Genomic DNA, 27,003 nt, shown 5'->3' with positions numbered 1-27,003 from the left:
AAAAGCGAAAGTCGTAATAAAAAACCCAGACGGAAGTCGTCACGTGCAGTTGTGAACAAAGGGCACTAAAAAAAATATACTAACATTCTATGTTAGTAGAATAAATTTACTAATTTTTGGATACATTTATTAGATATATTAGATAGAAACCTATTTAATAAGTAAAAAGTTCTAAGATAAGTTATTGGAAATATATAGTGGTTTTTAGAAAAGTTGTATATATTTAAATGGGTACTTAAACAATTCCAATATGTTTCAGTTAGTTTTAATATTTTTGATCTAAGATCATGAAATATTTAACTGTATAAACATTTCTTGAACAATTAAATTTATTCAGTTATTTTTTTAAGGAAATTAAAATTTTACATTAAAAAACTATTAAATCTTTCATTATTGGTTAAAGTTGCAAGTCTTTTTTCTACCACTTTAAAAAATTATTAAAAATTTAGCAATTTATACAAAAATGTTTAACAAATTAATTATTTGGAGAAATCAATTTGTCTCTGAATACCTTTTGGTTAAATTTCCTTTAAATGTTACAAATGGTTAAATTTATTTTAAAATTTCGCTCGAAGAGGATTTATATTTTTTAACAGTGCCTAAATGTTAGGGAAAACCCAGGAGAAATTAAAATAAATTAGCATTCCAGTCCCCCGACCTCGCGTTCTCTTTTCTGCGTTTAACAAATTATGCAAAAATTTTACTTTCGTTTTGCGAATTGTTTTCCCATTGTTTTCCACAATCCTGGCAGATTTTCAACCCCCTACCAGGCCGCCCCCCCGCCACGCCCCCTCTCAGGACAACGTGTAAATTGGAAAATTAAGTTGGCATTAGTTGTAAGTATTCGGACCGGGGAACAATGGCCAAAAGTGACAGGGCCAAAAGCGCAAAGACGGAAAGGAAACCGTCTACAGGAAAATGCAATTAGGCCAAGTCACAAGGCCAGAACAAGGCAACAGATGCAGAGCCAACTTTTCGTGATACCACAAGTGCAAAAAGGCCAACAAACTAAAAGTCTATGGAGAAAAATAAGCCAGCACCTGAGGTCCCGTGGCCGAACCCCAAGGAAGTTGGTCAAGAGTTTCATATTTTTGGTTTGGGGCCACAAAACACTATTAATACATTTGCTGGGTAAAATCGGTTTTTTTTTGATTAATATATATATCATAAATATAGATACTAAGTATAAATGTGTTTCTATTTTGGTTTTTGGAAAAATTTGGAAAAAAAAATTATCCTAATATTAAGTAATTAGATTAAATTAAGGTAATGTGGATGAAATTAGACAATTATTAAAAATAAAAAAATCTGAAATTTATTGATCAGGAATCCAGTCATTTTTGCTTTAAATTTCTTCATCATAAATTCAAGTTAATTTTGAGGACATAAAAATACAATTCGAATATACAGCCACATTTTAATGTACTAGAAACATTTGCGTATAAAATAGATAGGGAAATATAACAAGTATTAAGTCGCAAATAAAATAAAATTTAATTTATTGTTCCGTTACACAAATATACTTTTTATTATAATATTTAGTCCTTATATTATATTATTTTTATGGGTATTTCTGAGAAAAATTAAATATAAGAAAAAGTTAAAAAAAGTAAATTATAAAGGTCACAAAGAATTCCCAATAAATTATTGGTTGATACTTGTATGATTATTAAAATATTTAAAATAAAATGCAAATATGTAAAGTTATAAGATTTAGTTTTAGTTATATAGTTTCACAGTTGTAAAATTTACATTTAGTTAAACATTTTAAAGTTTTGCTTGCATTTAATTTATTAATAATATTAAAGCATATAAAACAGTGTTGTAGCAACCAATTGAAAGTACTATATTTTTCGTTTTTATAATATTTTTGGTAAAAGAAACCCGCTCAAAGTCAAACCTTTTGTTTGCTGAAAATAAAAATAAATATATTTAAGCTTATGACGTAATCGTGTTTGGCATTTTCCTGCCAGTTGGAAAAGTCGCTATTTTTCATCAGCTTTTCCAGCCAATTGAGTTGTTTGTTTGAACTTTGAACGTGCAAATTTTCCATTGTCATGTGTCAATGGCCCGCCGTCCGTGTTACCCAACACCCGCCCACTTGCCGCTTTCTCTGGCACTTTCTCCGCTTTCCCCCAGGCCCTTGCCATGTCTCCCTAGCCCCTTTTTCGAAAGTCCTTGCTCTCTGCTGGAGCCTGAACCAAATCACTTGCAATTTGACTAGACGATGTCGCGACAATTTTTTTCCCTTGCCTTTGTTTTTTCTGCTGTATTTTTTATTTATTTTTTTTTTTACATATATTTTTTTTGTTTGGTAACAAATTTCAAATGCTGCGTGCGGGTCACTTGCTAGGATTTATTTAAAACTTTTCTTTGTTTTTGCAGGTTTTTTGGTTTTTGTTTTTTTTTTTTTGGTGGTGATCCCTTAAAACTGAAGCGACACCTGACAGTTTTCTTATTTATTTATTTCGGTGAAAAATTACACAGCTTCTGGCTTTTTCCTGACAAACTGCGCGTGAAAATGCCCCCGGGGGTTGGGGTGGTTTTTCTTTTTCGAGGAAAGCGGGAAAACCTGCTTAGAGGTTAAGCCAACTTTATCAACTTAATTTGTACACAAATTCATATTTTTCATAATTTTTTTCCTGCTTTTTGGTGGCTATATTTTATACTTTACTTTTGCCTTTTCCGGGGCTTCTTTTGGCGCATTTTTCATTCAAGATTTCCCATTTTCCATATAGCAGTGTCTCATTTTCCGACCACTCTGCTTGATTCCATTATGGCCCGCGGAAAGTTTTCCCGCCGCCGTTGTCCTTGCTCCTTGTTCGAAAAATTGTATTTGAAACTTTTCGAAAAGTGGCAAATGCTCTTTGTCAGTGGCGTCCTTGGAGGGGGGTGCAGGGGTGGTGGCATAGGCACGTGCCATAAGCCATTTGTCAACAAGAAAAACTGATTGGATTCATGGCCTGAACCGCGTTTAGTTTCTGTTTTTCAGCAAAAACGCTTAAAAGCAAAATGTAATCACACTTGGTTAGCCAATTTGGCTAAAACAAGGTGCGTTCTGGCCTTTAACTGCAAAGCCCAACAACCAAACAGACAAAGGCCACCGGGAGCTGCGAAAAGCAGGGCATTTCAATAATAATTGCCTAGCCCCGAGAATCGTTTGCGAAACTTTGCCAATTAATGCGGAAAGCGATCAGGAGCGACGCCTTGGGTCAATCGGAAGGAGCCCTCCAATTAAACGGTTCCCCGTTCTCACGACATTCTCAGACCTTTTCAGAATATGGAACTAGTTGATACCGAGGATAAATCAAGAAGGTGTCACAAGTCAGCAAAGAACCTTGGCAAGATTTTCCTTTTAATAATTTTATATCTTAACATTAATAATTATAGAGCCAAGTCACGACAATTCACAATGGGGTCATTTAGTTTTTTAAAGGAAAATAAAATAAAAGATATTACTTAATATAATTTTCCATGCCTTCGAAAGACATTATCAAATTATATTTAATAATTTATTTGTTAACTATAGTATCTTTTGTGTTATTTATTTAAAAAGTATCTTTTGTGTTATTTATTTTGTTTATAATTAAATTCGTTATCAATAATTTTATTATTTACCTTTATATTATTTACCTTATTTACCTTTATTTATATAATAATTTATATTATATAAATTAAGCCTGGTTTTTTAGGGATACATATATTGATATAAATTAAGTATTTATAGTAACTCTTTATTAAGCATAACTAATACATTTTTTTTCTATACCAAAATTATTGTAGTCTATAGCATACTCCCTAATAACCGAGGGTATACATACTAGAACAGAGGTCTTCCATTTATTTTCCGTCCCACTCAGAGATTGAAATTGTCTTTTGGCAAACATTGCCAAAAATAATTTTGTTTGGATTCTTGGCAGCTTTTCGAAAAGTTCATCATTTTTGGTCTTTGTCTTTGTTATCCTTCCGCCAAAAAGGGTTTTCTGCCTTAATTAGCTTTCGGTTTTCAGGAAAAGGGCTCAAAGGGACGCGGAAAGAAAACATTACCAGCAAAAATAGAAACTTATCTTTATTGTTTCGAAATGGCAAAGAAAAATACAAAATTAATTTCAGATATCTGTATATATTTTTAACTTTTTACATTTCAATCATCAGATATTTTTATGCCCTAAGCATCGCTTAGACGGAGTTCTATTATTAATTTGTTAAGACGATTAGATTAAGCTGCCACTTGGGTAGCAGTGCGCTAATTATAAGAATAAAAGTTCTACATATATAAAAGTAAAAAAGAGATATTTTTATCGTATCATATTACTTTTAATGTTAGGTATCTATGGGATAATCTGGATTTAATTTAAATGTAATTTTCTTAACTTAATGAGACTTTGGACATCCTCGGTTTCAAGTTTCAACTGCAAATGTGCACATTGAGCGAAGCCTTTGAGTTTCGAATCAGCTGGATGTGGGCATACACGGCGTATGCGTGATGTAACTGGGTCCCTTCAGCTTTCGAATGTTTCCAAATGCCTTTGCCTCTGCATTTCCTTTACTTTGTTGTTTTTTGCATTTGTTGTGCTTTTGCAAACGAAAGAGCCGGGGAGAGAGAGAGCACGCACTTTTCCAAAAGGTAAACAAGTGAAAAACATTTCCATTTAGCACACACATGTCAGGGGACAAAACACCCACAGACAGGGCGAGAAAAATGTGGTTTCTGTAGTTGATAAAATAAATTTTTAAATTAAAAAGAGAGCGTAAATAAATTATAGATTAAAAAAAAAAATGGAAAAGAACATTATTAAAGTAATTTTGATCTTGACAGTACAATCCGCCCACATAGTAAGGGTATATAAGCCAATTTTAGCTTAATTTTATTTTTTTTATTTATTTAAGAATATTTATTTTCGAAATAAAATTATGCATATATAATATGTACAAAGAATACATAATTCTCAGAGTCCTACTAACAAAGTTCTACACTACACCAAATAAACTAAAACAAAAAATTGAAACATATCTTGGACCTATTCCTATGGCCTCTTTTTATTGCATTTCTTTCACATCCGCATGAACTTCTCTATATATTGCCGTCTAACTGTTGATTCTGTGCCATATTTTTGTGGGTCATCTTGGGCCCTAAGCTCCTGACCCCCACTGTACGTGTGCGCCTGTGTATTTGCCATGTTTTTAATCCACTTGAAGGCACTTAAGGCAGATCACTGCCAAGCGTAAATGTGCCAAGTGTGGTGGGCGGGGCCAAACAAATTGTACAAGTTTAGATATCTATGGGGCACCCACAGTGCACCCCCTTCGCCACCCACGCCCCTGTGTGCTGCTGAGTGCTTTTAGCTTGTTCAAATTCATAATTCCGATAAAAAAAAAAATGAAAAAAAAAACAGGGGAAGAAACTGCGACAGCGACAAAACAACAACAGAAATGAATAGAAAGGACGAGATGCCAATGGTCAGCATAAATAATCGACCCAGGGGATACTCTAAAAAGGTTGCAAGATTTTATCTGGAGAGCCAAAAACTTGGCCAAGCAAACAACTCGGAATAGAGCATTTTATTTGAAAAGATACGGTTTTCTCGAAAGGTTTCTGGTTAAGGGAAGTATTTTGATTTATTTTTAAACTTTTGAATTTAAGGATTTTAATAATTACTTAAAGTTTAAATGTTTTGTGGATGGTACGTTAATAGCTGTTTGTTATTAAATATATCGCAAGATAATCCATGGTATTTTTACAAAACTTAAACACGCCAAGGCATGCAGTTCGTCACCTCGTGGACTGCCGTCCACAGTAATATCTTTATTACAATATGGCGTCCGCTACAGATTCGTTCTTCTTCTTCGATTTGCAATATGCAAGATCATTTGTTGTGACTATCGATACCATCTATCGGCACATTTTACCACGGTGTTTTTAAGAATATATTATTAACTTATTAGGATTTTGGGAAACTTAGCTTACCTTTCTTACATTAGATATTTCAGAACAATGTTAAAAATTTATTCTTAAACTTTCTTCTCAAGTTTTTAGCAGTTAAATTGAAATACATAGTTTAAGAATTATCTTGAACTTATTCAAAAAAATTTAATGTAAATGTATAATTTTGAAAAAATGTTATACATATATTGTTAACTAGTACATTTAACAAAAATAATATTTCACATTTTTTCAAAACTTTAAAATTATATTAAAATTATAAAAAAAACGATATAAAATTCTTAACCATTTATTTTTAAATGGGCACTCGATTCAAAAAATTGTCATTAATCTAATTAAATATTAATCTATTATTAATCTAATTAATATACAAAATAACTTCCAACATTTTTCATAAAGCGTCACCTATTCTCTTTGCAGGTAATTCCATAAGATCAGAAAAATAAGATATAAAAAATATTCATGCGAGTAAGATGATCCTTCTTAAGTGCGCACATGACCTTTGTGATACCCTGTAGTTGAGCCATGAATACAAAACAATGTATCATTCGGAAAATGCGTGTGTGTAAACTATAATAACAGTAATAACAACTAAACTCGATGGCAAATGACAGTTCTCGTTTCTCGTCCCTGCCCCCACAGACCCCACCCTGGAGCTCCGCCATTTTGCAATAACCCCAGCCCCCTTCCGACTACCCCCATGGACAGTGCATAGATTACGTTGCCATATCCCCAAAGCTGACTCAGCGAAAACGCAGAAACAGAAAACTTCTGACAACGACACACGTCTAAGATTACATGGGCGGCGGTGGGCGGAGCTGGGCATGGGATGAGGATGGGAAGGGGGGGGATGATAAAAAGGGAAAACTGAAAATGGCGGGGCACGTTCGACGCTTCACTTAATTAAGCGCCTTTTTGTCTGCTGTAAGTTGATAATTGAGGTTTTGCCGGTTTTGCGGCAGACAAAAGTTAATCCCTCCCACTCATCAAAAAAGGCCCTCCGACCCTGCCACCGTCCCTGCGACTTTCCCCGCCTCTGCCCCTCCACCCCAGACCCCGCGGAAATCCGAAAAGTGGTAAAGAAACCGCCAAACTACGTGAAACAAAAAAAATCATTAAGGATGTAATTTAATTTCCATTCCGCCTTTTTGCTTAATTTTTCGCTGAAAATAATAAAAAGGAAATTATACAAACGAAACAAAAAAGGACGAAGAAATCAAGCGGAATGGGAAGAATCTTTGTTGGAAATTTTGGTTACATTTAAATTGATTAATGGGGATTATAATTTTTTTTTCAGGGGAATTGAGTGGCAATTAGTTCGCTAATTAAAATGGAATTATCATTAAATATCCTATAGGATTGGGAGATTTCAGATTATTTTTCAATTCATTTAATCGAGTCTCTTTTACTAATTCTCTTTTAATAAGAAAATTCTTTTTTTTAAATATTGAAAATATATTTTTTAATAAATTCTCAAACACACTTGCTCGAAAAAATCTCTAAATACATTTTGAGTCATACAATTTGTATTCTAACTGTGCAATTAAAACTTTGGAAACTTTCGGTTTTCAACTTTTTGCAAATATTTTCAGATTATTATTATTATGATGCCGAATTTGCATTGGAAAGTTTTCACAAATTCCCTAACTTTTTGGATGCGATTTCAGCAGACTGGTGGCTGCTTACTCGTTTTCGGGTTTTTGTTAACGCTTTTGTGTTTAATTTTTGCAATTATTCCGGCCGTGTTAAGGTGCGGACTCGGATCTTGTTAAACTTATATAAAGCCATGTATAAATTTATATATAAATAGGATATGTATTTAGTCAAAGGACCTTAGCGTAGCGCCATTGTTGTGTAACATGTGTGTGTTGGTTAAAAGCTTTATGTGGATTATGTTTTTATGGCGCCTGGTCCGGACTCCGGCGTGGAAATCCTGGCGAGCCGATCCAGGTCATCCTACCTCGTGTCGTCCCTCCTTCGCAGCATGTCTTCCCACTGGGCAAATATTTGTGTTTGCTACCATTTTCTTGCAATCTTCGGCTACCTAGCCACACACTTTTGCCATCGCCAGGGCTCATCTCAGGTCCTTTTCCCCCGAGAAGGCCAAAAGGACACAGCAAATATGCCAAGAAGTCGGACTTGTCCAACTGAATTAAAGACTAAATTAAGTTTGCTGATCCGAATTTGATTATCAGGGACTATACTGCTGAAGCAAAATTTTAAATCTGGCATTGTTTTGGTTAACATGCTTGGCTAAATTCAGTTTTGGTCAACTTTTTTGGGTTTTTAGTTGATTAGTTAGGCTAATTATTACAAAATTATAGAACTTCATCTACTTAAATTTTTTTTAAATTGGTTTTTTAAAAGGAAAAAATTTCGATTTGATACATTTCCAAAACTGTTAAAAATTGAGAAATATTTATCCCTAAATTTTTTAAAATAAAAACTTACCAAATATTTGAAAAAATTAAGTTCAAACACATTTTCACATACTTTGCATGTTTTTATAAAACAAAAAAGAATCAAAGACCTTTCTATCGCAAAAATTTCATATATCTAATCTGAAAAGTTCATCCTCAATATTTAAATTTTTTACGCACTTTGTTGGCATTTTTACGACCCTCTTTTTGTTTATTGTTTTTTTCGTGTGAGAGAAAAAGTTTCGCTTCATTTTGTGTTTTCGACAAAGACTAAAAAAGTGGGGCGGAGAAACATTTAATAGATGGAATTCGGGATATGGAGTACGAGCTCTTTTTACCAACTGCCTGGCGCATTGATTGAGCTACGTGCCGATGGCTGATGGCACCTGATCGCATTACAATTTTTTTCCCAGCTTAAAAAAAGACAAAGACATGGGAATAGTTGAGTGTCAAATATATCACCGGTACTGAGGCACTCTTTTTAAGACAAAGAACTAATGGAAACTACAGCTCAGGGAATAAAAATTGAAAAAACTAGTTTCTGGTTTTTTTTTTCGACAAAACAAATTTCGTTAATTTTTTCATAAAAAAATATTTTCAATGCTGTATTCAATTATATGGAATACGGACCGCAAGATACATTTTTGCATTACTTTTAGCTAAATAACAATATTTTCCTATATTGCATAAGTACCGGGTAAGAATATTCCCAATTTTTTGAAACAAATATTTACCAGGCAGGCACTTTAATATGCCACTGGGTCACGAAAAACATACACACGCGCCATGCCACAATTCTGGAAAAAAAAAAGAAACAAAGAAAAACCGAAACTGTCGACAACTAAATATTTTTTCGACTACGGTTTTTTGGGACTCTTATTTAGTGGCAGATGAAGGGAATTTTGCAGGAACGGATGGTTGGATGGATGGATTGATGATGGCGGAGGCAAGGAGCTTTTCATGCTCTGTGCGCCGTGAAACGAGATACGACACACACTCACACACGGGGAACATGCGTCCAAGTATGTGGAAAATGAAACAAGTTTTGGTTGCAGGGGCACGAGCGGGGCTGGCGGAAAAGCGGTAAGGGGCATGGGGCACTGAGGACGGAAGCGAGGACAAAGTTACTCGAATGACACAGAAGCAAGCTGGCATTAAATATAGACAGGATATGCCGACAAGCACACTGACGGGGATTAACAGTTTGGGGTAAAAAGTAGAGTTTGCCTTGAAATCTTCTTTAATTTTACAATTCCAATTTTGAATCAAAGATTTTTGTCACTAATTAAGATAATACTATACTAGTATTCATCCAGTCCATATTGATAAGGTATAGTTGTACCAATGAATGAGGAATAATATATACGATACTAATATTTGTTTATATTTTGAAACAAAAACGGTTGCTATTGATACCCGGTACTTACAGATTTTTCATATTTATATTTTATTTTTTAATAAAATATATCATAAATCAATATTATCTCTACTTCTGCAAGAAAATTTCTTTAAAACGACTATAAATCCATCAAATTATTTTCATTAAAAATAGTTTTATTCATTCAAAGGTTAACTACATTTTACTATTAAGTTTTAAATAAATTATAATCCAAATTGATGATTTTTGTATATTATTCAAGACCCGAAACGTCTTCTACCTCCACTGTTACAAAGTAAGCCCAATAACTTTGAACTCCACTGTGCGACATACTAATACACCTCCGCACATACAGGGACATGTGTAACACCTTGTTGCTTGTTAAAAAAAACCACAACAGACTGAAACGCCACTCAAAAATCGCCTTGAAGCGTGAGGAGCCTGCACTCCGTGAAGTGTGAAGGCGGAGGGTTCAGAGGGTCAAAAGGGGTGTGTTGGCCCCCAACCCCATTCCTTAAAAAAACACACACACACTCGCAGAGTGTTTGTTGTAACAAATTAGCTTGACAACCGAGTTTTCTTTTCTCCTCTGTTTGATTTTGTTGTAGCCTGTGGTTTTCTTTTAACTTGACAGTACAACAACAATAATATATATGAAAATAAAAGACGCGAGAAAATAAAACTTGGTAGGTCTCGGGAACACCCTCTCCTGTTAACCCCTTTTCCCAAGCCAGGTGCGCCTTCAGGTGTAAATTGTTTTATTGACATTTTGCGTTGAGAGCTTGTCTGCAATTTGCTTTTCTTGGGAATTTCAAATGGCTAATGAACCGAAAGGGTTAAGAGTTATTAAATTCAAGGAAGAAAAGGGCTTAAATGGATCCTAGGGGGGCATATGTGGAACATATATGGAAAAAAGTCTGAATATAATAGGTTATAAGAAACCGATCCAGATCATTTCAACGTAGATGGAACTTAGAACAATATTTAGGATATTTCAGCTCGTTAACATTAAAACTAAGCGGACAAAGAAAGTAAAACCAGAAAGACATGGAATCTGTCACCATGAAGAGCGCTTAGACATTGGAAACCCATCCTGGTGAGTCACTTACTATGCCCGACTATAAATATCTGTAAGCCAAGAACATATTCTTGGCCAAACGAACAGCGAAAGAAATCCAGACCCAAATCTTGTCCAACTAATTTATTCAATGTTATTTTCCGCAGACAAAACAACAGCAAGGAAGGGAAAGCAAACAGTAAACAAAAAGCAAGAAAACCCATTGGAAAATTCCGCTCCCCACCCATTCCCAGAAGTAAAAACTTTGATATGGAAAACTTTCCCCGACTGTTGATGCTGTACTTTACACATTTTCGTGCAGATTTAGATCCCCCCTGCAGTTTCTCGATCCCTGGTCGAATATTTTTATGCACTGACAGTCGCTTATCTCCCTGAAATAAAAATAAAAAAAAGGGAAAAATAGCCCACCCCCAGCACCCGAAAAAGAAACCCTCTCCCTTTCCACAGACAAGTGCAAAATTTTCAACTTTTTGCATGAATGACGCCCCCTTTCTGCATTTTATGAAGGCGAAATGGTTGCCCTTTGGCGTTTGTTTAGCCATTTTGTGTTTTCTGCTTAATTAGATTTCGCATTTTTTCGGGGCATAACAATAACTCTATATACACGCCGGTAGCTGATAATTGGTAGTATAAATCATTGCAGGCCACGCGGCGTATGCGCAACGTGTGAATGAAAGCCAAACAGAAGGCCGTGGAAAAAATGGGAAAAAAGTGGCAAAAAGGGGGCAAGTAAAGAAAATAACGAAACAGAGCAGAGCAGAAAGCCGCTTACAAATTGAGGCAATGGAGTTGGCCAAAGTATTAATAATAGTCTGGAGTTGGCCTCATCGCAATCTGTTTTCGTTGTTACAACCAGCAAGAGGTTACAGACAGTGGGCTACTTTATACTTTTGTTGGAATTCATTAACATAAAATGCAAAATAAGGAGGAATTTTTCAAAATTTATATAATTTGGTTCGCAAACCAATTTTTAGAAAAGATGGTGAATTTTTTATTTAATAATTTATATATTTATAAAATATCTCGAAATACGCCAAACTTAAGAATTTTAGAAACGAAGATGTGAGCATTATATGTACCATTTCCCATCCATCGTAAGACTTGATTCAATCAATCTTTCGATAAGTTATACGTTTTCGATTATAAAATTATTACGAAAAATAAAATATTAAAACTAAAAAATTATAAATAAATGCGAAAATTATATTTTTATATACCTAGTATTTAAAATACTGCCTATTTGTCTGTGTGTCCGTGTTTTGTTTGCTGTTTATGCTTTTGGTCATGGGTTTTTTTGAACACAGGCTAAACTAAACAGGATAGTTACCAAGATAACTTCGATCATATTCCTGTTAATATTTTCTATTGCCCAATTACCCGCTTGTTTGCTTAGTAAACCCATCAATGACGTTTTTAGTTACTTTAAAGCTCTCCTTTTCATAAAGAAAGCATTCAAGCCAATCATTTAAACCCTCCTCTAATGTTTGAATATCCAATTTTTACTCTCAAAAACTCCGTTCCGACCCACTGTCATGGACTGGTGAGCTAATGAGCCCAAGTGCAAGCTCCGTTCATCCTGTTCATCGCTGCCATCGCCTGCTGTGATGGCTTTCCTCTACTTTGCTTGGCTTTTTCTGCCGTAAACGCTTTTCCGGGCATTTTCGGTGGCTTTTGGCTTCGCCCCAGGGGCAGATGGTGATGGTTTGGGCGTCTTTTTTTGGGGGGGTTGGTAGGTGCAGAGTGGGGCGTGGGGAAAGGGTCATAATTCATTTCCACATAATTTGACTTGCACACGCGCAACGTCGACGGTGAAGATGAGAGAGAATGGATGACTGTCGCAGAACACTGGCCAAAAAAAAACTACAAAAGGGCTAATTAATATTTTTTATACATTTTTATTAAAAGAATGGGATAAATTAGAAAGAGGCGTCTTTGCAGCTTATACTCTTTAAATAAGTAGCCTCTAGCCTCAAGCAAAGAGCTTCAATTTTCTTTATTATTTCTTCAGTGGAAAAAAGAAAAGAATTATGCCAGGGGCATTCCATGTACGCATAGGGAGGGGGTAGAGGCACCTGGAGGCACCTCGAGGCACCTGCTCGCCGCAGACAGCTGTCACTTAAATTCACTTCTCGGCTGACAACTGCGTCGAAGTGGCATCCTGCGGATAGATCCTTTGCCACCAGCCGGGGGACAACGCAAAAAGGGTGCGTGCAAAATGCTAAAAGCTTTTCGCTTTCAATGAACGTTCTACGCCGCCTCTCAGTTCTTTCATTTTTCAGTTTATTCTTTTTTTTTATTTTTCCCACTGCAAAGAAATCAATAGCAATATAAATAAAAGCCGATCAAATCATAGAAAATTGCTATAAAATAATTTCATTTCAAAGAAAATTGTTGCCTTCAATTTGGTGTTTATTCTATAAAATCAATAATCATTTATCTTGATGCTAGTTTGACTTGAGAAATAATGTTCTTACATGCTTTTATATTCTACATGTTGGCTTAGTACCGGATATTATTATATTTTCTCCCAAAAGTATCCAAAACGGGGAAGACTTCTCCGGTCCATTAAGAGATCATTTCTATTTCTATACATTTTCCAAATGGATTTCCATTCCAAATAAAAAACACTAAAACTTTAAAATTTTGTAAATATTTTTTAAATAAAATTCAAAGCAAAGTACCGGGTATTTTTATATTTTTCCCAAAAGTATGCAATAACAACTATTCATCGAATGAGACTTCTCAGACCACTTCTTAGATATAAATGAATTTTTAACATGAATAAAAACTTTAAAATGAAAGAAAACATGTTTATACCTTCTAAGTTTTTAAGTTTGATAATAATAGTAGCATTATCCCCCTTGGAATATCACAATTTGCCTTCAAGTTTCCATTATCTCTTCCGTATATTTTATTGCTGTTTTATTTTTGCACTTAAAGCGCGTTCCCCCCGCTCGCCCTTTGAATATAAAATAAAGGATTTAGCGTTAAGTACCACAGATACTGGTGCAACCCGTTCTTGGAATTCTCCCCCTTTCGTAAAATCCTCATTCAATTTGCTGCAGTTTGGCTCTTCAGTTCCCAAATGGATATATCTTGTATAATATTATACACTTTTTCGAGGGCACTTACGGAAACTGCATATAAATGCCGGCCACGCCCACTTTTTCCACACTTTTGCCTCCATAATTTTCCATCCAGCATCCAGCATCCAGCACTAGCATTTGATCCTTTTCGATTGTGAGTGCCAGTGTGTGTGCGGAAATTCCTGTGAATTTTCACATTAAATGCTGCGCGTGCCGTGCCCTCTGAACACAAATGGAAAACTGCAAGCTCCGAGCTGCGAGAAGAGAGCCGGATAGATAGAGTTGCAATTGACTAAATTGGACAAGTGTCGAAAGACAAAGTGACTGACCAATTGACACTCTCCGCAACCAGCACCCACCATCAAGCTATGAAAACTCCTGCCACTTTTCCATTTTCCTCATAAAAATCCAACGACAGCACATTAAATTATTATCCATTATTTTTACTTCGCGCTGGCGACAAGGATAATGATGATTATCAATATTTTTTGTAAGAGTTTAATGTCTGGGTTCTACCTGAACCATCAAGCCATAACGACTGACGAGCAAGTTGCATGTCACGACCGTTCAAAAGCCCCATAAAACTGACAGATTCAATTTTAAATTAATGAAGCTACTTTCAGCTACTCTATGATTAAGAATTTGAAAAAATTAAATCTAAAAACCTAAAAACTTCTCTTCTCATGAAGGGTAGCTTTTGATATTTCAAACTTGTTTAAAAAATAAATACATGCTTTTGAAGTTAAATTAAAGATTTGTGTACTCTTGAAGTTTCAAGTTTTGGCCAAGACAGTCAATCAATTGCTCCAATTTTTGTTTTTCTCCAAGCCGGCACCTAAATTGGCTTTAATTTTTTGACTTGTTTTTGTTAAGTATTTTCTAGGGGACCCATCGATCAAAAAGCCCCAATTGCTCAGCCGCTCAATCCATCAGTCAGTCAATCAGTCTGTCATTTACTCATTCAGTTATTTACTTGGCCAGTTGGTAGTTATTTACTGCCAAGTTAGTTGAGTGAAGTTTTGGCTTCGAGCTGGCCCAGGACATTAGTCAAAATGCTAACTAAATATGGCTTCAGTTTTTTAACTGCTGTTGACAGCGGTTCTGGAGGGGAATTCGTCCAGGTTGTGCACAGAGAGAAAAAATATAAATATCTCATATAACCATATTGTATCATTTATTACACATAAAAGAGTTCAAGTGCTTTTGAAAATATTATATTATATTATATAAATTAAACCATTCCTCAACTATAAGATACCCCATACGTACAAATTACTTTAAAATTCATAAAAGATTATTTTATATAATTATAATTTGAGTATATTGTTCAAAAGCAATTTTCCAATTGAATTACTTGGTTAAACAAAATTAAGTTAAATGTGAGAGTAAAATATTTAATAAATTTTTAACAGCTAATATTGATTTTGAGTCATTATGATACCCGGTACTTTAGGTCATTCAATTATTTTAAAAATGTTTCCTTTTTTGAGTTTTTTTTTAAAAGTACACAAAAAATTGAGCTTGAAAAATATTTACTCTTTTGTTTTATAAATATAATTATTTATTTTATTTTGGATTTCCTTAAAGGCGTTGAAAAATTATGATATTCAAAATCATTTTTTCAATAAGAACAACAGGAAAAAATATATAAATTATTGCAATAATGGCATTTTAAACAAACCTTCCAAGAAAAGATAAATCTATCCGGATTAGATAGTAGTATCTGGGAATTTAAATATAAACTGCTTCCTTATGTATTTTTTTAAAAAATTATTTAAATGGATTCTGTTTTAATTTTGAGGCCTAAACCCAAGTGTAACTTTGCAAAATGAAACAGAATTTCCTCACGATTGAACTTTATTCTAGGGCGAGTTAAAAAAGTGAACAAGAAACATTTATAAATCATCGGATTAAATTATAAAAAAAAAGAAAGAAAGCGGGAAAACAAACAAAGGGTCTGGAAAAAAGGGGAAGCTCACATTTATTGGCATTAGCCCCGAAGTTGTCGACATTTTCTGGACTTCTGGACTTGGTGGCTCATTAATCTTAGTTAGCCATTGCCAGGATACGCAGGACACTATGTATTATATAGTCGCACCCCTCCCCTCCCCTCACCTGACCTTAGACCCTGGCAGCGCTTAACCCGCCCTCGCCCCTCGTCACTCAAGAGACTCTCACTCACAACTTTACACAATTTTAATTCATTTTAATTTGTTGCCTGTTTATCTTTGTGACTGAGCTTTGGCATCGACGCCCCCCTGCCGCTCCCCCCTTGCCCCTGTGCGACCCCCTCTTGGTCGACGCCCCTGTAATTCACAGCCCTGTTAAGGACCCTCCGCCTGCATGTCCTTCACTCTTTTTAAGTTGGTTTAAGCAGCCGTAAGCTTTTCATTTTCGTCGAGTGCTTTACGACTCGCCCCTCTCGCTCTCGCTTGCGGCATGTTAATGAGGCGGGAGCGAGAGGGCAGGCGCGGAGAAAGGTCAACAGCAGAATACGAAAGAAAGCAAGAAGAAACTTTCGTGGAAAGAAATCGTTCGCGGAATGATTTTCTCGGCTGGCTGGCTGATGATATCAATCAAGAAAGTCTCATAAAAAATCAAAGTTTCAAGTTAAAATTTATTATTTTTTTTGTGAAAAAATAAGTGCATGACTTGTCATAAATTGTAAAGATTTATTTTTCTTTAATTTTAACTTGGCTTATTAACCTTTGGATTAAGCTTGTCTACAAAAAAGATTTATTCTTAAAGTATAAATCACCAGCAAATAAATTCATTAAAAAACATTATAAAATTAATGATTTTCAAACAATGTTGCAATTTGAATTAGTTATTTTACTAATTTAAAAAGAAAATCGATTATTATTATGTTTTAAGCTACGACAACTAACTAGTTAACTCAGAATTATTCAAGATTATTTATATTTTAAGAAAATATAAAATTCTTAGCTAAAAACTAAATAAACTCAAACCTAAAAATGTACCTAAAAATCTTACAGCCAAAGAAATAATAATATTTTATAAATTAAACAAAAAATAAAGATAAAATATATAAAATTGAAGAAAATGTAAATGATCTGGGAAAGGACCTAAAAAGGAGATGGTTGGTTATGGCTAAAAGGTTGTATGACTTTTTATATAAAAAGAGCTCATTAATAAATTTTATTTTGATACAAATGAAGTAGAAAAATAAGTGAGTAAAAAAATGTTAACTAACTTGAATTGTTTCTAAACTCTAAAAAAATTCGCAAAATTCTGCTAACAAAAAAATAGCATTGTCTAGAAATGAAAAAGTAACAAAGTTTGTTGTTTCGTCGAATTTTGGGGGTAAACTATAGAAGTAATTGATATTTGTGTAGCTGGCACGTGCCCGGCTCAAGTTACTCATCAATCAAGCCATCAAACAGGCCAATCAATCGAATCTGGCCAGAACAGAAAACAAATAGAATTTGGCCAAAAACATTTTCTGGTTCATTCAACTCGATGATTTTAATGAACACACTTTTTAAATTTTGTGGCAATTATCTTTCAATTGAAACGACTTCAACTCTCGTTTATAAACTTTCACAAATCGCAATTGTTTCTCAAAAGGGAATAACTTTATCACTAAATTGCTAACCAAAATCTTTCCCCCATTGTCTGGCCAAAATAAATTTTTTTGTTTGCCAATTTTCCATTTGGGGTTTTTGGTTTTTTACTTTTTTTGTCTTTTGTTTACTTGTTCATTTTCAGGGCTTATCGTTTCTTTGGGATTTAAGGGAAAAAGCCAAAAGAGATGGAGAAAGGCTATTGCAATTTTTTTGTAATTATTTGTGGTCAGCTTTTTGTGGCAAAGTCCCCCAGAATCACACCCCCAATCTCCTCCATTGTTATCTCGCCGAAAACATTGTCCTTTTCGCTTTTCCGACTTGGTGTCCTGCATCGGCAATATATTTTCTATTTTAAGACTAGTCTGCTTTTGTCTTTATGCCCGACCAGATACTCGTAGACTGGAGACGGGTATACGGAGCCATCAAAAATCATAGCATACTTTTTAGAGTCAATAAAAATATTCCAGCTTAATCAGCGGTTTTTAGTTTATGACCGAAGATCTGTATTGAATTAAGGGAGATCTATAAAAAACCTGGTGAACCTGGCAACTATTACTTACTTATAGTTATTTTATAGTCAAGGATTATTTAAGTATTTCTTTAAGTAAGATGAAAAATACTTCTCCTATATATATATGAGAATCCTCGAAGTCGTAGAAACAAATATTTTCATTGATTTCATTTCTGGAGAACATTGTCTATCATTTAGAAAGGGTAATTTGAAAATGTTAAATATAAAACCAGTAAACTATTAATAAAAATAAACAAATAATAATATTAAAAAGATTTTTTTATAGTAACAAAAAAGTGTAACTTTGCTGCTTCTAAATATTAGTTTTATTTGATTAACATTTTCTGGGTAAAAGGTTAAATTTTTATTAAATTTAAGTGCCTAAAATGTTGGATGATAACTTGTAATAAGAAAAAACCGTCAACACTTCCTCAACAGCCAGTTTGCACAATTTTCGATTTCCATTAAATTTAAGTTTATCGCAGGGAGGTCATCAGGGCAGTCGACTCCCAGGACTCGCAGGACAGCCAGCACCCAGAAGTCGCTGCGCTGCCAGGACATTTTGTTGACTTTTCTTATCCCACGAATCGCCCCTTGCCCCGTTTGCGGGGCATTAGCGGCACATATGTATGCCCTTCACATATCAAAAACTATCCCCCCACGGCCGACGCCACTGGATTTGCTTTTGTTTCTATTCGAGGGGGTATTTCGGGTTTCGGTTTTCGGTATTTGTATTTTATGGTTATGTTCGCATATTGAAAGCCATAAAAACGGGCGAAGGCAGAACATGGCCGGGATAGAGAGATTGTCCTTTGCGAAGGCAATTTACATTTCATTTTCGTTTAGTTTGTTGCGACAAATTAAAGGAGGGTACGACCGATATTAATCCGAGAGTCAATTCATATTCAATTGAAGCCCCTCTGTCTGTCTCGCTGCCAGCCCCCGCCCCCGCCCATGGCTCATTTGCCTTTTTCGACGCGATTTTCGCACTTCCCAGGATCCTTTGCGGGCAGGGTGTGGGAGCAACCGGCAAGTGCCTACACAAGGGGATGTGATACACTGGAAATAAAAATTACTTATATTAATTATATTATAAGTATATTATATTAATTATAAAATTATAACTATTATAACTTATATTAATTATAAAATTGTAAAGTAGTATACAATTGAGATTTTGTTTTCCACGCTTATTGAAAAAAATATTAAATTTAATATGAACTGAATAAATTTTTTGAAGTTGACTGTCAAACTGTAGCCTAAGGGCGTTTCCTTCTGATTATTTAAGGGGAATAATGTATGAATTAGTAAATTAGTTTTGTAGTGTATTTAGGGTCTACCCCGCTCATTTATTCACACATCGCACATCCCTAGGCAGGATCTCACCCACTTGAGTGGCCCGAGAGTGGCACTTGAAGCGAAAAAGGCGAATCGAAATGAAATGAGAGTGGATCGGGTGGAAAGTAGAAGGGGCAGTTGCTTATGCGGGGACTGTGACACATTTTCCACCCTATCACCCCCTTTTTGGCTCTCCCTTGGCTCATCAGCTATTGGCAGTCAGTTTGATTATTCAAATATATATATAGATGTATATATAGAGACTGATTCGATTAGTCCGGACTCCGGACTCCAGACTTCGGACTACCTACTTCCAGACTCTGTTCGAAATGCGAGAACATAAAAAATAATGAAACGATTGGCCAAAGGGCCTGATTTTTGGTAATCAACTTGGCTTTTTCTGATGACTTGGCCAGAACCCGGCAGGTGCTTTTGTCCCCCGACAGCTTGAAGGCCTAATTGAATTTGTTTTGCTTGGGTAGAACTTTATGCTTCTTATTCAATTTTATAAAATACCAGTCACTTTTTTCCACTTGATAATCCCAATATCACACTTTCTTGCACCGAAAATGTTCTGTTAAATATTTTGAAAGCTAAAAGGAAAAAAATGCCAAAGTTAAGTGTGTGTGTTAAAAAAAAGGATATCAATGGAAAAACAACTTCCAAGTGAGCAAACAAAGCCCCAGAAATTTTAATAATGGGAAAAATGAAAACGGAATGGGGTTTTTATAAAAGGGTGAGGGTGAAAAAGTTTTTTATTTAAAAGGGGAAAAAACCTTATCACAAAAAGGGAATTGATTTAAAATGAACAGAATTTTTTCAAGCACCCACCGAAAATAAATCATTTTGTGGCTTAAAATATTTCCATTTATTTTATTTTTTAATTTTTTCCATAAGAAAAAAAATTAAAAAACAAACAAGCGTTTATGCTTAGAAATCTTGATTCTTTGTTACCCAAAACATTGAATTTTTCTTGTGTCATTTAAAGGGTTCTCTATTTAAAATGAACAGTAGAGAAATATTGTAAAGTTATGACCTAAAGCACTTAATCTAAAGAATAAAAAAACAAAATTCACTAAGAACCAAAAGTCCTTAGGCCGAAAAAAAAAGAAAATCTCACAAAACTATAATAAAATTACTAAGAAAATCATTTTTTGTGCAGTGTGTGGGAGTGTGTAAGTGGCAATGACCACACCCCTTGGTGTGCCATTCATTATTGTCCTGCTGGCAGGACTTTCTCCACCTTCCACTCCGCTTTCCCCGGTACGTGTCCTCGTATCTCACAGCTGCCACATTTTATTCTAATCATAGCGAAAGGACCCTCCGTACATATATCCTTGGACTTTGTCCGGGGGACATATGTATGTGTATTTCGCATTGTGTACATAAACATACAGTCACTCTGAAAGTCGGCAGCAAGTGCAAGTCATGTCCAAAAGTAAAAACACTTTTAGGCCATTCTCTGCATATTTGGCCAAGACGAAACTTTTCCCATTTCCTGGCCTTTTTCATTTGATTGTGAGTGCCTTTCCCGGAAGAGGGGCGGATGAGGCCGGAGGGGGCGTGGCAAATGGCCTGGAGATTGTACATTATGAATTTGCCGCCTAATTGAAGTAGCTACTTACCAGCCACGCCCCGACCCGTCCCACGCCCACGCCCACGCCGAACACCGACCACCGAACACTTCATGGAAAATTGCCATTTCATTTGCATCTGTTGATGGCATTTTGCGGTTGCAACCATTCTACCTCTCTCCCTCTCTTCTATAGCCGCCTCTATCTCTGTCTTTCTTAATTGTTCCCTCTCTTTCTATTCTAATGAGCTGCACAATCGTTGCCATGGCCGCAAAATGCTAGATCCAAGATTCTAGCCACACACAAAACAGGCTACGCACTTGAAGAATACATCAACTTTTGGTGATAGTTTTTAATAGATTTCTGATATCTTGTGATATATGAAATCTTTAGGCATATTTTTCTAAACACTACAATCTTAAAATCCGCATATTTATTTTTTTAGAAAATAAAATTTTGTAAGATTTCTTTTTGTAAAAAAAATTCTCGCAGTGTCTTGGTTCAACAGCCATAGTTAATGACGACTTATTTTCCCTTAATTCGCCTCCAGATCCCTTTGGCAAATGCCTCTTGCTTATTTCATAATTATTCTCATATTATTTCAGTTTTAATGACTAGAACCACACAAAGTGTCGCCTTTCCAGCAAACAGAATTTATAATAAGGGCTTAGGAACTTGAAACAAAGCATTTGCATTTGAGCTGAACACTTCCAATGGTATGGACTGACTCGAAGTCAGTCAATAAATATGTATGGAATAATTGAAATACATTTCGCACTTATCCCTGGCATAGTATCTCGAAGATAGCATTTTCTTTATTTTCCCACGCAATTTCTTGCCATTTTTTTGTTATTGCTCCGAAAAGACAAATGCAATGACAACAAGCACAAAATGGCTGACATAACTGTCAATAAAAACATAAACGAAAACAACATAAACAACAAGCTGCCAACAGCAACAATAACAACAGAAATAGCAAACAAACAACAACAACATGGCCGAAACATGTGCTTTTGGGTCATAAAGCTCATAAAAATCAAGCAAGGACCAAAAGCACAAGAAAAGGAAACAAATTTTTAACGATAAGTACAAGAATGAGCATGCGATAAACCGAAAACAGGAAAATCCCGAATTTTATGCAAAACACCATAAAAGATAAAATATTATTAAATTTTCTGCTTAATTGTGATTTGTTTTAAACACAAAAGAAGGAGAAAATTCCAAAAAGAGGAAATAAGTCAAAGATTTTGTATCGTTCTTATTGGGGCTATCCTAAGACCGACTCTTGCTTAAGGATTTCAGATATATTTTAGCCGATTCCTGGAAAATTTTAAATAAAATATATTAAAAAAAAGATTATAATAGATTATTTAAATATTTTTTCTCTAAAAAAAATATATTTTTTAGGATTTTTGATTATTTTTTTAACATTCTAGTTGCACTTATAGAGGAATTAAAAGAAAAAAACCCAGTTTTAATCATTCTAACCATAAAATATAATTAAGAATATTAATAAGCAAAATATATACATCATAATCTGTTTTAAAGTTCCAGCAGACAAATAAATTATATGATGCAATTATGGTTAATTATAAAAGTACTCTCTTAGTAAAATTCATTAAAACAATGTGAATATGAATCTATCTCCCAGTACCTAACCAACTACAAATACTCAAAAAGCTTACATTTAAATCCTCTAAAAAAAATCCTTTTAAATGAACAGTTATTCGCCAGCATTAGTAACAATTATTCACTTATAGCCATTTCAAATAAATACACATATTGAGGACAATTAATCATTTACCAGACTGTAAGTGCATGGCATTTTCCAATTGAATCCCACCTCATTTCCCTCTTTTTCAATATTTTGCCAAATTTTCTACACGAAACCCTCAATTATGATGGCAATTAAACAAAAATCAATTTTTCACAGAATTCATCAGCGATCTGGTGAATGTTTGATTGGCCCAATGGTTCATGAATAAATAAATTGCTTATAATTGTGAAAATTGTCTGATTTTGATTACAGATTCAGGTTGGCTATAAACGACTCTAATTTTTGGCCGATTTGGAATTTGGACATTGGAATTCGGCCAGAACCCAGAAATCGGTGAGTGGCTGAAGGCAAAAAACTAAGTTCATTGGGATTTCTGCAGCGAATGCCATTGTTGGCCCAGATCATTAAACAGGGCCAAGACCAAGGGTGACCCAAGCGAGGGAAATTAAGCTGGAAAAGTGTTGGCTCCCGAGGTAGTAGAGAGAGAAAAAGGGGCGGGAAATCCCAAACGACAAAGCCAAGAGGCATTTTATGGTTATCCTGCCTCCTGTCGCAAAAGGTGTAAAACTTTGAACATGAAATGACATGCCGATTAAATTAATGTCCCTAACTAAGGACACAGGGTTAGAAAGAGAGGCAGCCAACCCCAGAGACAGAGGTGGGTATACTCTGTTAGAGCAGACCGGGTGGGGAGACAGTGCAACTGACACCATTTGGCCTGCCGGCTAATAAAGCGGCATTGGGGCCCATGAAAAAATATCGTAAAAATAAAAACAAGCCCAAGATGACCAGTTTAGCAACACAACTTTAAGTATCCATTAAAGCTTCGATAATTATGAGATTTTTTCGTTTGTTTGCCCACTCATGATTAGCATTATATGAGTTATGTAAAATGAAGTAAAAAATATTGAAAGTGATTTAGTTAAGGGTTAATATATATTTATTTTGAATTTAAACTTTAAATTTTAAAGCTCATATTTTCCTTCAAGCTCTCATGGTGAAATATCTCCATATTCCAATAATATGTCAAATTTGTTTAGGTATATGTCTTTTCTGAAAAAATATTCAATGGAATATACAAAATGGTTAAATAGGATAGAAAAAATATTGTAGAATAAATAGGATTTTAAAATGTTTAAAAATATGTTTAGTTTACATTATCTTTTGTGCTTTGATTTTTCTAATCAATTTCTTCAGGTACACATGAAAAAAGCATGCAAAAATTAGAAATATTTAATATTTTACCCTTAATAATTTAAACCTTATTATCTAGGTCAAACTTATCACTTAGCTCAAATTATTTTATTTTTTTATGAAGGTTTATATTTGAAATATTGTTCTCTCACAAATTTTTTCCTTTCCAAAAATTGTTAAAAATTAAAGAGAAAACTTGTTAAGTTTATAGAAATATTTTAAATTATTATTTAAGAACCTGTAAGGCAAAAAGTGGACGAAAAAACATATCCCCTTTTCAGGGCTCAGAAACCTAAGCCCTAAGCCCTAAGCCCCCCGTGCATCTTCAGGGAATGGCGACTGAAAAGAGACCGAGAATCTCAGTCTCCTACTGAGACAAAAAGGGAAAGAAATGGGCCATTGACACCTGTGACCTGTTAGGGAAAGAGGTAGAGGTAGAGGGCCGGTGCGAACGAGAGAGGCCACATGGTGGTATCATTAGACACGGACACCATGTGCAACATATAATCCCAATAAATGACAATGGCCGGCCCCCCGTCACCTACGCCCCTGGTAGTAACCAGGACCAGTTGCTGTAAGCAGATATTTTTCATTTGGGTACGATGACCTCTGCCGAGGTTACAGCTAAAAATAATATTATAACGACATAACAGGACAAGAGTGGTCATATATTCGAGTTTCCACATTACATATATGATCCTCTGGAGTGCCTTGTCTGCCTATTCTTATATAGTTATTAAATACTTGTATTTTCTGAAAATTTGTCCATCTAGTCGCCAAGTAGTCCAAAAGAACCCTTTACTATACTTACTTTCTAAGATACTTACTATTTGAAACAACACATGTACCGGTTATAAATATTAAAATGGGTTACAAAGTAATACAAAGACTCGAAAAACATTATATTTAATGTGTCAGTTTTTAAGACCTAGTCGAAGGAGAATACACATAGCGACTTACTTAATAATGTCTTCGACTAAGACTATGAAAAGTAAAGTACTGCGTATATGAAAAAAATATAAATTAACTTTACATGGAATTTAAAAAATGCTTAGACCACCATTAAAACTTCTACCTTTATGAATTTTACAAAAATAACTCTTGTTAAACTATAATCCAGTCTTAAATTAACAAAATTATTTTAATTCCCTTTCCGAATGTACGAAGTCAAACTTCCAATCATTAAAGAATGAAAACTTAACAACAAAATCAAATTTTCAGTTTTGTATAAATGCGTCATAATAAGCGGATTTTGTGTGGACTCCAAAGCCAGAAATCCGTCAAATAGAAATATCAAAACAAATTACATTCGGAGCGACCACAGAAATTGCAATCAACACTGGAATTGCATATGAAATTCTGACCTTCCGCTTTATTTTCCGGCTTTACATTTCCCACATTTTCCGCACAATATTTCCCACTTGTTGTGGTGGAAAAGTTTTCCTTTTTTCATGTACTTTTTTTTAAGTAGGTTTCTGGTCGGTTGTCCTGGGCATTTGAAATAAGCCAAAAACTGTGCAAATAGTTGGGCCGTTCAACGAGCTTCTCGCCGCGGGGCGGGAACAACATTGTTGCCACATTAATGTCAACATTAAAACCCAAAATTACGTTTACTCGAGTTTTTAATCTCCCTCAAATCCCATTTCTGTCAAAACAGGTAAACTTCAAACTGTGCTTTTCACCCGTGGCTTACACAGTGCGAAGTATTTATTTAATACTAATATTTTCTATTATTCAATATATTTTTTTATATAGAAAATATTAGGTGCTTGTAGACAATTTAAAAAAAAAAGCTAATTAGAGTGTAATTGTTTACCACATCAGGGAAGCTATATTGCGAAAGTGAAGGAGTATCGGTTATCATACACCAATATTTCTTTATAATATACATATTTCTATAATAATTTCCTTTAATATACCAATTGCTTTTGGCTGCAAAGCTAAAATATACAATCAAAAATTAAAGCAAAATTACAAAAATTCTGAATATTAAAAACCAGAGTTTTTTGTTTTTAATATTAAATTTTTCTTCAGAAAAATGAAGGATGAAATTTCATGTATTTCACTTTAAAATTTTTGTTTATATAAGTTCGAAGTTGAGTTAAAGATCTAGTTATTAAATATTCAAGTAACATAAGAAATATATTTTTATATTGAGCAATATGAAATTTATTAAAATATTTTTTTTTCAAGTGCAAATGCTTATTCCACTACATTTTTGTTGCAAAATTTGTACTTTATTGCCGCAGAAATAAGTTGCGAAAGTATTTCGAGGGCACCTCGTCTCACGTTTTTGTAGAACTTTGCTTTTCAGAGGGAGAGCACACACAATAAATCCAATGCCAGGGTCAGACAGCTTTTCACAGCGGATTATGGAATATAAATAGACGGAATGAAAGGAAAATATTTAAAAAGAATAAAGCATACAGCAGGGCGAAAGGAGAATGTGCTCAGACTCGGCATTCTTTGAATGGTGTATACTAATATTGAATTTTAAAAATATTCAAATAAATCCCTTTGGCGCAAAACCCCATCTTTTCATCCATTATTCATTGAAGACGAAGGTATATATAGATTTTATTTGGCGACAAGTTTGCCTTCGTTGCCAAAAGTTGTCGAAGTTGGCGCTTAATTAAAAACTCTGTTCAAGATGTATATGTATTTGGGATATATATAGAATTGTATACATATACTTTGTAAGTGGGGTGTGTGGCTGGAATTCCCCAATCGAAACCAGAAAGCGTTCTCTTCTTGGATTTCGTATAAAAGAATGTTTGCCCTAAATAAACTTGCCCACCGAAGGGACTGTAGCCTGGGACGAAAGGACGACTGCGACGACAGGACAAGGTCCCTTTTTCTTTGTATTTGTAGTGTCCGCCCGAAAACAGCTGTTGCAGCTTCCCATGTTTTAGGTTTTTCCTATTATTTAATGAGTTCCTTATGAAAAATTAAATGAAAATGCTTTGCATGTGCGACAAGTGGCACATGGAGTGGAGTCGGTGTGTGTATTTTGTATACTTATTATGGCAAAAGTGGACAGACCGAAAGAACCGGAAGGCCATTAGCACTGAAAAGGGGAAACGGAAATGGAGTGTCTGGGAGGAGGACATGAGCAG

At 34.7% G+C, this 27,003-nt stretch overlaps 1 protein-coding gene across 1 annotated transcript in view; it reads left to right on the top strand.

The window, feature by feature from the left end:
- Positions 1-27,003, top strand: part of LOC6505298 (allatostatin-A receptor) — a 123,517-nt gene that overhangs the window by 39,059 nt on the left and 57,455 nt on the right. Inside the window, exon 3 of the mRNA XM_001965676.3 lies at positions 22,946-23,026. The gene's annotated coding sequence lies outside the window, so the exon portion shown is untranslated. The remainder of the gene's footprint in view (positions 1-22,945; positions 23,027-27,003) is intronic.

This window comes from Drosophila ananassae, chromosome XR (genome assembly GCF_017639315.1).
Source record: "Drosophila ananassae strain 14024-0371.13 chromosome XR, ASM1763931v2, whole genome shotgun sequence".
NCBI lineage: Eukaryota > Metazoa > Arthropoda > Insecta > Diptera > Drosophilidae > Drosophila > Drosophila ananassae.
This window is presented reverse-complemented; position numbering and strand designations above follow the sequence as displayed.